Source organism: Thamnophis sirtalis, unplaced genomic scaffold (assembly GCF_051295495.1).
Source record: "Thamnophis sirtalis isolate CommonGarterSnake01/CBP01778 unplaced genomic scaffold, rThaSir2_p1.2 scaffold_8, whole genome shotgun sequence".
In the NCBI taxonomy this organism is placed as follows: Eukaryota; Metazoa; Chordata; class Lepidosauria; order Squamata; family Natricidae; genus Thamnophis; species Thamnophis sirtalis.
This window is the reverse complement of record NW_028261388.1, coordinates 50,926,884-50,935,569: the sequence shown is the minus strand read 5'-3', so window position 1 is coordinate 50,935,569 and position 8,686 is coordinate 50,926,884.

The following is an 8,686-nucleotide window of genomic DNA, read 5'->3' as shown; positions in this document are numbered from 1 at the left end:
ACGACCAAAGGACATGTCTGCCGAAGCGAAACGATCCAGTCGATAGTGTCGGATAAAGGGCGTTGGGGAGGCCCAGGTGGCCGCCCTACAGATGTCCTTTAGAGGAGCCTGAGTGGCCCACACGGCCGTCATAGCGGCACTTTGAGCAGAATGGGCCATGATCCTTTGAGGAGGATCTTTACCTGAGGCTACATAAGCTTCCGGGATGGCCTGTCTTAACCACCTGTCTATGGTAGCAGAAGAAACCCTAGCCCCCAGGGTACTAGGCTGAAAGGATAGAAAGAGAGTCTCTGACCTGCGAAAGGGCAGTGTTCATCTGAGATAATAGCAATAGCAATAGCAGTTAGACTTATATACCGCTTCATAGGCTTTTAGCCCTCTCTAAGCGGTTTACAGAGTCAGCATATTGCCCCCAACAACAATCCGGGTCCTCATTTTACCCACCTCAGAAGGATGGAAGGCTGAGTCAACTCTGAGCCGGTGAGATTTGAACTGCAGAACTGCAGTCAGCTGAAGTAGCCTGCAGTCCTGCATTTAACCACTGCGCCACCTCGGTAGATCAGGTAACAGTTTAGGTGCTTCAGATCCAGGATTGCCCTCCATCCCCCCAAGCTCTTCGGGACCACAAAGAGGTTGGAGTATAGGCTCAGCCCATACTCTTCCTCTGGGACCGATTCCACAATCCGGATATCTAGCAAATGTTGGATGGCTAGACTCATTAGACGGCATCGATCCGGATCCTGAGATGGGGAAAAGATCCTGAAGAGAGTCAGGGGGAGGGAGAGAAATTCCAACTGAAGACCATCCCTGATGGTGGACCTGAAGCATCCGACGTTATCTGGTCCCATTGATCCGCGAGGGACGCTAGGCGGCCGCCGATGGGCTGACTCGGATTGGAGTCATTTCACTTTGTGGAAGGGGCGCCCCCCCCCAACAAAAGGGCCACTTTTACTGTCCTTGGTACCTTCCCCTGTCCTGATAAAAAGGACGATGGCCCTGCCTGTCAGACCTATAAGGGGTGTACCGCTGGTGTCGATACTCCAGTTCAGGAGGACAGTAAGAAGAAGAAGGCCTATGGTAAGGAGCTGGACAGGAGTCCTGCTTCTTGATGTTATAGGGTAGGACCTTTTTCTTGTCCTTGTTCTCCACGAGAATCGGGTCAAGTGATTCCCCGAAGAGATTGGGGCTGGAGTAAGGGGCCGCTGCCAATGTTCCCTCTAAATTTTTTTCAGGGTGAGCGGAAAAGTATAGTGTTTGAGCGGCACAGTTTCATGCCTGAGCACCTAAGAGAGCAACAGTTTGAACTTCTGTCTCGTCTGCTGGACATTTGCGCAACATTCCAAGCGCCAAGCACCAATTGTGAGCGAGGTTTCAGCCTGATGAATGCCAGGCATGAAAATGTGCTACTCAAACACTATACTTTTCCGCTCACCCTGAAAAAAAAAAGACTTCTGCTCAGCTTTTAGATCATTAGACTGGCTAGAGAGAGACATGGCACCAACAGGTCCTGGGTCCTGGCATTTTGCAGGCAACCTGTCCTCTCACATTCCTTTGGAATGCAACCCATCACATTTGAATTAGATTTTGCCAATTATCCTATTAAAAGATAATCCTATTATTCTAAAATATGACTAACTCGATATTAAAAATGTAAATATTTAATGCTGATAAATAATAGCAGTAATTGTTATTTAGTATGATTAAAATCAGTATTGATATATTAATATATCTATCAAAATTGACAATAAACACTAAAATAACAATACAAATATATAATGTGGAATATAAATGTAATAAATATAATATATAAATACAACATAAATGTAATAAAATAATTCATCATGAAACTCTCCCCCTTTAAAGTAATAAGATCAATTAAATAGTCTAGCAAGTTTGGACAATATGCTATATGTTATGTTACTTAAGAATATATATGCCTCAGAATCAGATACAACATCCACATCATTTCCAACTGAGTCAATAAAATCATATGCCATGCCAAAACTATTTTAAATAAAGATATGAAATTAATCAAGTATTGCATTTATTTTTCAAAATGAATGTACAATTTTTTTTATTATTTAAGTTTTGTACCCTATCTTTTCTAACTAACGTTAACTTTAAAAAGATGTTACATCAGACTACAATACAAGTAATTAAATGAAGACTAAAATAAGTGTTTTGGCATATTGAGCTTTTTATATTTCTTTCTAATATTTCTTCCTTAGTTGAGAACTTCCTCCTCAGCTTACTTACGCATTAACTGTTTGTTGCTTTTATGGTTTATTCATTCACTGCTCCATCTTCAGTTTTTTTCACAGGGGGCAGGGCTTCCTTCCTTCCTTCCCTCCACTCCTTTGGCCACCAATTTTGATCCAACTCTCTCTCTCTCTCTCTCTCTCTCTCTCACACACACACACACACACACACACACACACACACACACAGAGAGAGAGACACGTGTTCTTTGGGGGGGTTGAATTACTCCGCCTCACTGCGCAAAGTCGGCTCAGCATGTGTTCGGCCCCTGCTTACGCTGAATCAAATCTGCAGCCAGCGGGACCATTTCAAAGCTGCCAGTCCTCTTGCTCCTTCTCCTTCACCGGCAAAGCAGCGGCGGTGGTGCCTCCCCCTTCGCTCGGAGCACCTCAGCTGGGCTCTGGGTTATCCCTATCATCGCCTCCACCTCCGCCGCTTTCCTACTAGCTCCCGCGGCCTCAAAAGCACGGCAGAGGAGGAAGGGGGAGGGATAACGCGGGGGCCAGCTCAGGTGCTCCGCGTGGAAAGAGAGGCACCACTGCGGGAGCTTTGCTGGTGAAGGAGAAGAAGCAAGAGGACTGGCGGCTCATCAAAACAAGTCTGGGGAGGTCCTTTGCAGGCGGCCAGTTCTAGCTGCCTGCAAAGGACTTCCCCACGTTTGCTTTGGTAGAAAGCTCTGCGCGGCAGTTAGAAAGCTCTGCGCGGAGGTTTCTAGCGACGTGCGCGGCCGCGCACGCGCGCACCTTAGAGGGAACAGTGGCCGCTGCCAAATTCCATTTGGACTTGTCCGTTTGCCAGTTGCGGAGCCATAAGAATTGCCGCAATGTTACTGAGATGGACAAAGCCCGGGAAGCAAATTTGATAGAGTCTAAGATGGCTTCAGCTGAAAACTGTGTAGCTGAAATAATTTTGGTGAGGTCTTGGTGAAGATGCTCATCCTGAATTGGGATGCGGTCCTGTAATTGATGCAGCCACATAACCGTGGTGCGATTAAAATAGGACACTGCACACTTATCCTGGGGCTTTAATTTGTCAGCTACATCACCTGAGACCACGGTAGAAGCATTAGCGAGAAGAGCAATGGGGCGTCCACTGTTGGCAATTGGAGAGCCTGGGAGAAAGCCTGTTCCATATTATAAAAGCGGCAGTCATTACTCCCAGGATTGGGCAAAGAGGAAGGTCGAGCCCACTGGTTCTTAACCACTTCCAGAAAGAGAGGAGGGGCTGGAAACTCCTCCTTATCTGTATTAGGATTGATAAACATAGCCAGGTTGGGATCCCTATGTTGGGAAACAGGTGGAGCCCCAGTATCAATCTTAGTAGTCGTCTTCGCCTTATGCAGAAGAGGCTTAAATGCCAGGGGTGCAAAGAAATCAGGAAAGGCTGGGGGATCAGGAGGGACGTTGTCCTCATCCTCAGAAAACCCCAAGTCAGGATGTGCCCCCTCCCCTAATACTGAGCCCTCGTGGACCACTGATGGAGAAGGGGCCCTAGGTGGACCCTGACCATGGGCAGAGGAAAGAGACCTAGGACGCCTGGAATCAGAATGAGGTCTAGCAACCCCTTGTGAAGAACACTCTCTCTGGGAAGGGCCTGAGGCAATGCCCTTGGAGATAGCTGAGGAAATGAGTCCCCTGATACTTTCAGGTAGGAGCTCTAGATCTTCCAGCTCCTCCTCCGAGGGCCCAAGGGCAGCAAGACCTTGGGGTGCCAGGTGTGAGGTCGGGAGATAATCTCTAGACCCCACCCCCTTCCAATGGATCCCTACCCCCTTCCCTATACGCTCTCGGCAGTAACATGCGGTGAGGTTTATGGTTGGTGAGGCAGTCCTCTCCCCCGACATCCCACTGTCTAAAGCGCTTTCTTTCTTTCGCTCGCCTGAGCTCTGACAGGCGGGCGAAAGAAAGCACTTTAGACAGTGGGTGTCGGGGGAGAGGAGAGAATGCCTGAGCATTCTCTGCTCTCCCCTGACACCCCACTGTGTAAAGCGCTTACTTTCTTTTGCCCGCCTGAGCTCTGACAGGTGGGCAAAAGAAAGCAGCAGCCGGGCAAAAGAAAGTGGCAGCCGGGCAAAAGAAAGCAGCAGCCCATGTCTGCTGGCGGGCTGCCGCGGACACAGAGGCGGGCGAGCTGGCAGGCTGCCCTCCCTGCCTCTCCTACCCCCTTCCCTCTCTTCATTCAAACAAACTCTCTCAAATTGAGAGAGAGTTTGAGTGAAGAAACACACACACACACATACACAAAATTGCACCAAGAGGATTAATTTTGAATTCCTCCCCCTCCCTCCGACCCACATACCTTTTCCAGCTGTTTCACAATCACAGAGGATTTCAACTCTGCTCTTGCCTGCCATCATGAAAATGTAAAAATGTAAAAGGAAAAAGGTAAGAGCTGCTGAGGTCAGGCTGGGCTAGTTGCTGCCAGAGTCCCCATGGATGACTCTGCTTAACTGTTTAAAAAAGCCTCTTAAAAAATGCCCTCTATAGAAGAGGCAAGAGAACCACGTGCCTCATCTACATAAGGAATTTTTCGGCTTTTAACCCTTATTTAACTCTGCTCGAATGATCATAAAGTCAGACTAGATGAGGCACGTGGTTCTCCTGCCTCCTCCTGTAGAGGGCACTTTTTAGAGGCTTTTTTAAACAGTTAAACACTAAGCAGAGTCATCCACTGTGATTCTGGCAGCAACTAGCTCAGCCTTTTTCCTTTTACATTTTTTTTCTTTTCATGATGACAGTGTTGAGGCTCTGCCTCACCTGACTGCACGTCACTGGTTCTTGGAGAGATGGGGGGAAGGCGAGGCCACCTGTCTGCGAAGCCTAGCAGGGGAGACAGAAGGAGGGGAAGGGCTGAGATGTGAGGCAGAGTGGAGAGAACTGGGCCTTACTGGGGATCTGGATCTACCAGGAGAATCGGGCTTGCCTCTCAGCCCTGGCCACTTGTTTCTCCAAGGCTCTCTGTCTTCTTAGCTTATCCCTCACAGCAGCTCTAGAGGGGCGCTGGTCAGCAGATGGTCTGATAGCCACTGCCCTGTTTCTCATTCTGCCCTGGCCTTCCTCTGCCACTTCATTGTGGGTCCCCACAGGGGCCTGCACTGATTCGGGAATTGTGGAGGCCATGCCTCACTCACGTGCCTCAAGCCTGGTGGTAGACTGTTCAGGGGACCGCCGGCCTTGATTAATGGCTGCGTTACGGACTTAGGGCACTGAATAGCTGCCTGCCGGCCTCGATTAATGGCCGCAATGCAGGCCTCTGCTGCATAAAATGGCTGCTTCCACGAGGTCATTCCAAAATGGCCACCGCGCCTCGTGGCAAGAAGAAGAAGAGGCCGCCTGGAAAGTTGGCTCTGAGGCAATGGCCTCCCAGCGAGCCGAGTTCCCTGTTCTCTGTTTTTATGTCCTTTTAAAGCTGCAGCTGTCCTCTCAAGCCATGGCGTGTTATCGCTGAGCCACAGCAGCTGCTTTAATTAATTACATGGCTCTCGTCACTGTGGTGAAGTTCTGAAGCAGCGGCAGAGCTTTGAAGCGGCGGCAAGGATTTTGAGACCACGGCGAGACTCTTGAGGCCACGGCAGGACTTTGAAGCCATGGCAAGCTTGTTAGAAGCCACGGCGAGCTGTGAAGCCGTGGTAGGTTTTTGGGGTCGCGGCAAGGCTGTTAAAGCCGTGGCACACTGTAGGTAGTTATTGGAACAAGACAAATACCTACCTGAAGCCTCCAATTTTCTCTCTCTCTCTCTCTCTTTCGGCTGCAAATGGGAGCCTGTCACCCCTGTGCCCCCAGGCATTGGGCAGAGCACCCACAGGCCCAGAGGTAGGAGGCCAGGTCCCTCCTACCCCCTTATGAGATCTGACAAGGCAGACTCTATGGCCAATAGTCCGAATTGTAAAGAATTTAGAATATCCAATTAACCAAATCCAATAAGATAATTCCAATAATTGAACAAATTCAATACCTCAAGGAGCCAAACTAGTACTTGGACCAAGAGATTGAGAGGAAACTGGGAGCCAATAGAGAAGGAAGGTTACTTTAAGAAAATTCCCTCAGTCTCTGGACTAATCAGGCTGTGACTAAATCCAGCTGTAGCCCCTCCTGCCATATGTACAGGAAAAACTAGATACTACAGAACCCAGGGTCAATGTTCCCTTTAAGCTGCGCGCCTGCGCAGTCGTGCACATAACAAGAAAACACCATGCAGAAGTTTCAAACTGCGCATAGTGTTTTTTAATGTCTTAAAATATGACTGAAAATATCCCCCCTCCCTCCCTTCTCTCTCTGCACCGAACTCTCTCCTCCATCTGGTGATTGGTGAAATCAAGGAAGACTCTGCCCGGAAACTGATAACGCTGCAGAAGGGAGAATTCCCACTGGTTCTCTGCGGCTTCGTCAGTTCCTGGGAAAACGTGATTCGCTGGTTGTAGCCTGCGTTTCTCTGCACATCCGGAGTTTCTCAAGCATTGCGTCGTCTGAAGCCCCATTCTGGGCTCGGCAGCCTTTCTGCGATCCCTTCGCTTTGCAGAGAGACAGAAGCAGCATGGAATTGGACTGCCTGAGCCAAAGGGGTCCACGGGATCTTGAGACTTGGTTTTTGAGCAGAACCAATCCATTCCACTCTTAGATAGACTTTCCACTTAACGTGTAGTGGCTACAAATGACATCAAAAGCCGCATTGGCAATGCTACAGCCGCATTCGCCTCTTTAAGGAAGTGCCTGTGGAGCCAAAATGACGTGACGATTGCGACTAAGATGAGGATATTTAATGCTTCCATCCGCACAATCTTACTGTACGGCTCGGAATCCTGGACTTTACTTAAAAGCGACCTGAACCTATTAGAGCGATTCCAGCTAAGATGCCTGCGCAACATTCTGCACATAACTCTACGGGACCGGTGGAAAAACGAAACGGTATTGCAGCTGTGTAAAAACCAAACTACAATCGAACTTTACCTAAGAAGACAACGACTTAGGTGGTTTGGACACGCTTGCCGTATGGACAATAGCCGATTACCTTACTGATCGATTAACTCGCTGCGACCGGATGGGTGGAAAATCGCACGAAATGCCCCAAAGAAAACGTGGATATCCCAAGTGGCTCACGATCTTCAACCACTCCATTTTTCAATAACTGATGCCCAACAAGCCGCCCTAAATCGGAATCAATGGCGTGCTGTAATCCGTGACGTCCTGCCCCTGGCCTTCACAATGCAACGATCACTGCCTTATGGACGTTGACATTTACGAAGATTAAGTCCAAGTAAGTCCATTCCACTCTTTCCTTTTCCCTTTCTGTCCTTCTTCTATCTTCCTTTCCTTTCTCTTTTCCTTTCCTTTTTCTTTTCCTTTCCTTTCTCTTTTCCTTTCCTTTCTCTTTTCCTTTCCTTTTTCCTTTCTTTCTTTTCCATTTCCTTCCTTTCTCCATACCCAAGTATTATGTATGTTCACTTTCTTGAGTTACCTATGAAGTAATAAAGGTGGAATAAAAATCTAATAAATAAACTCAAGTCCCATACTTTTCAACCTGTAATTTCTACTTCTCATAAATATGGGGCAAAAGTTTGAGGATGGATTGGTGCAGAGGCCAAATAAATGGTATCTTGTTTTTGATAATTGCAAATTGACAGCTCTCTTTAATGATGGAAGCAGAATCCTCATCTCTCTGGATTTTTTTTTTCAGAACCCTTTTGATGTTGCTAGCCTAAGTCAGTTAATGTTAGGGCTTTCTGCTAGCTTTTTTTAAATGCAGGATAACTGAGGAAGTGCTAATGAATCACTACTGAGTGACTTGCACAGCAGATTGCTACCAAAAAACCAGAACTTTTTGTGTTTTTCTATAATGTCATGTTTTTCCTGTAGTGTTTGGAAGTGAACTAATTGGGTTAGTCTTCTCACTACATAGTGATTATTCTTTCTTCTGATTTCCTGAAGTAAAGCTCAAGAACACGTCTTCATATTGCTCAGATAAGACACTCACTTCTGAAAGCTGTTCTGCAATCTATCACCCTGCTTGATTTTTTTTTGTTTCTTAAAGATAAATACAACTAGACAGAGATGCTACTGTCATGCCGACGCCCAGTTTGGCAAAGGGGAAAAAAGTCCCGATACATTACGGGACACAGCTATGACTACATGGTTTGACACTCCTAAACTAGCTTATCATCTGAGCCTGATGTCATGGATTGAGAGAAAGTGATTGGCCCAAAATTATCCAGCCAGCTTTCATGTCTAAGGCATGTCTAGAACTCATAATCTCCTAATTTCTAGCCCGATAAATTTGCTAGTTCTCTTAATTATTGAATTAATATATTAGGGTGAGGGAATTGTCCAGATGTCCCTGGATTAATTAGTGATTGTATGTATCATTTAGGTTTGAAAATTCACCTAAAAGTCCATTTAAATCCTATCATTGAGTGTTAGCAATGGCTGATTCC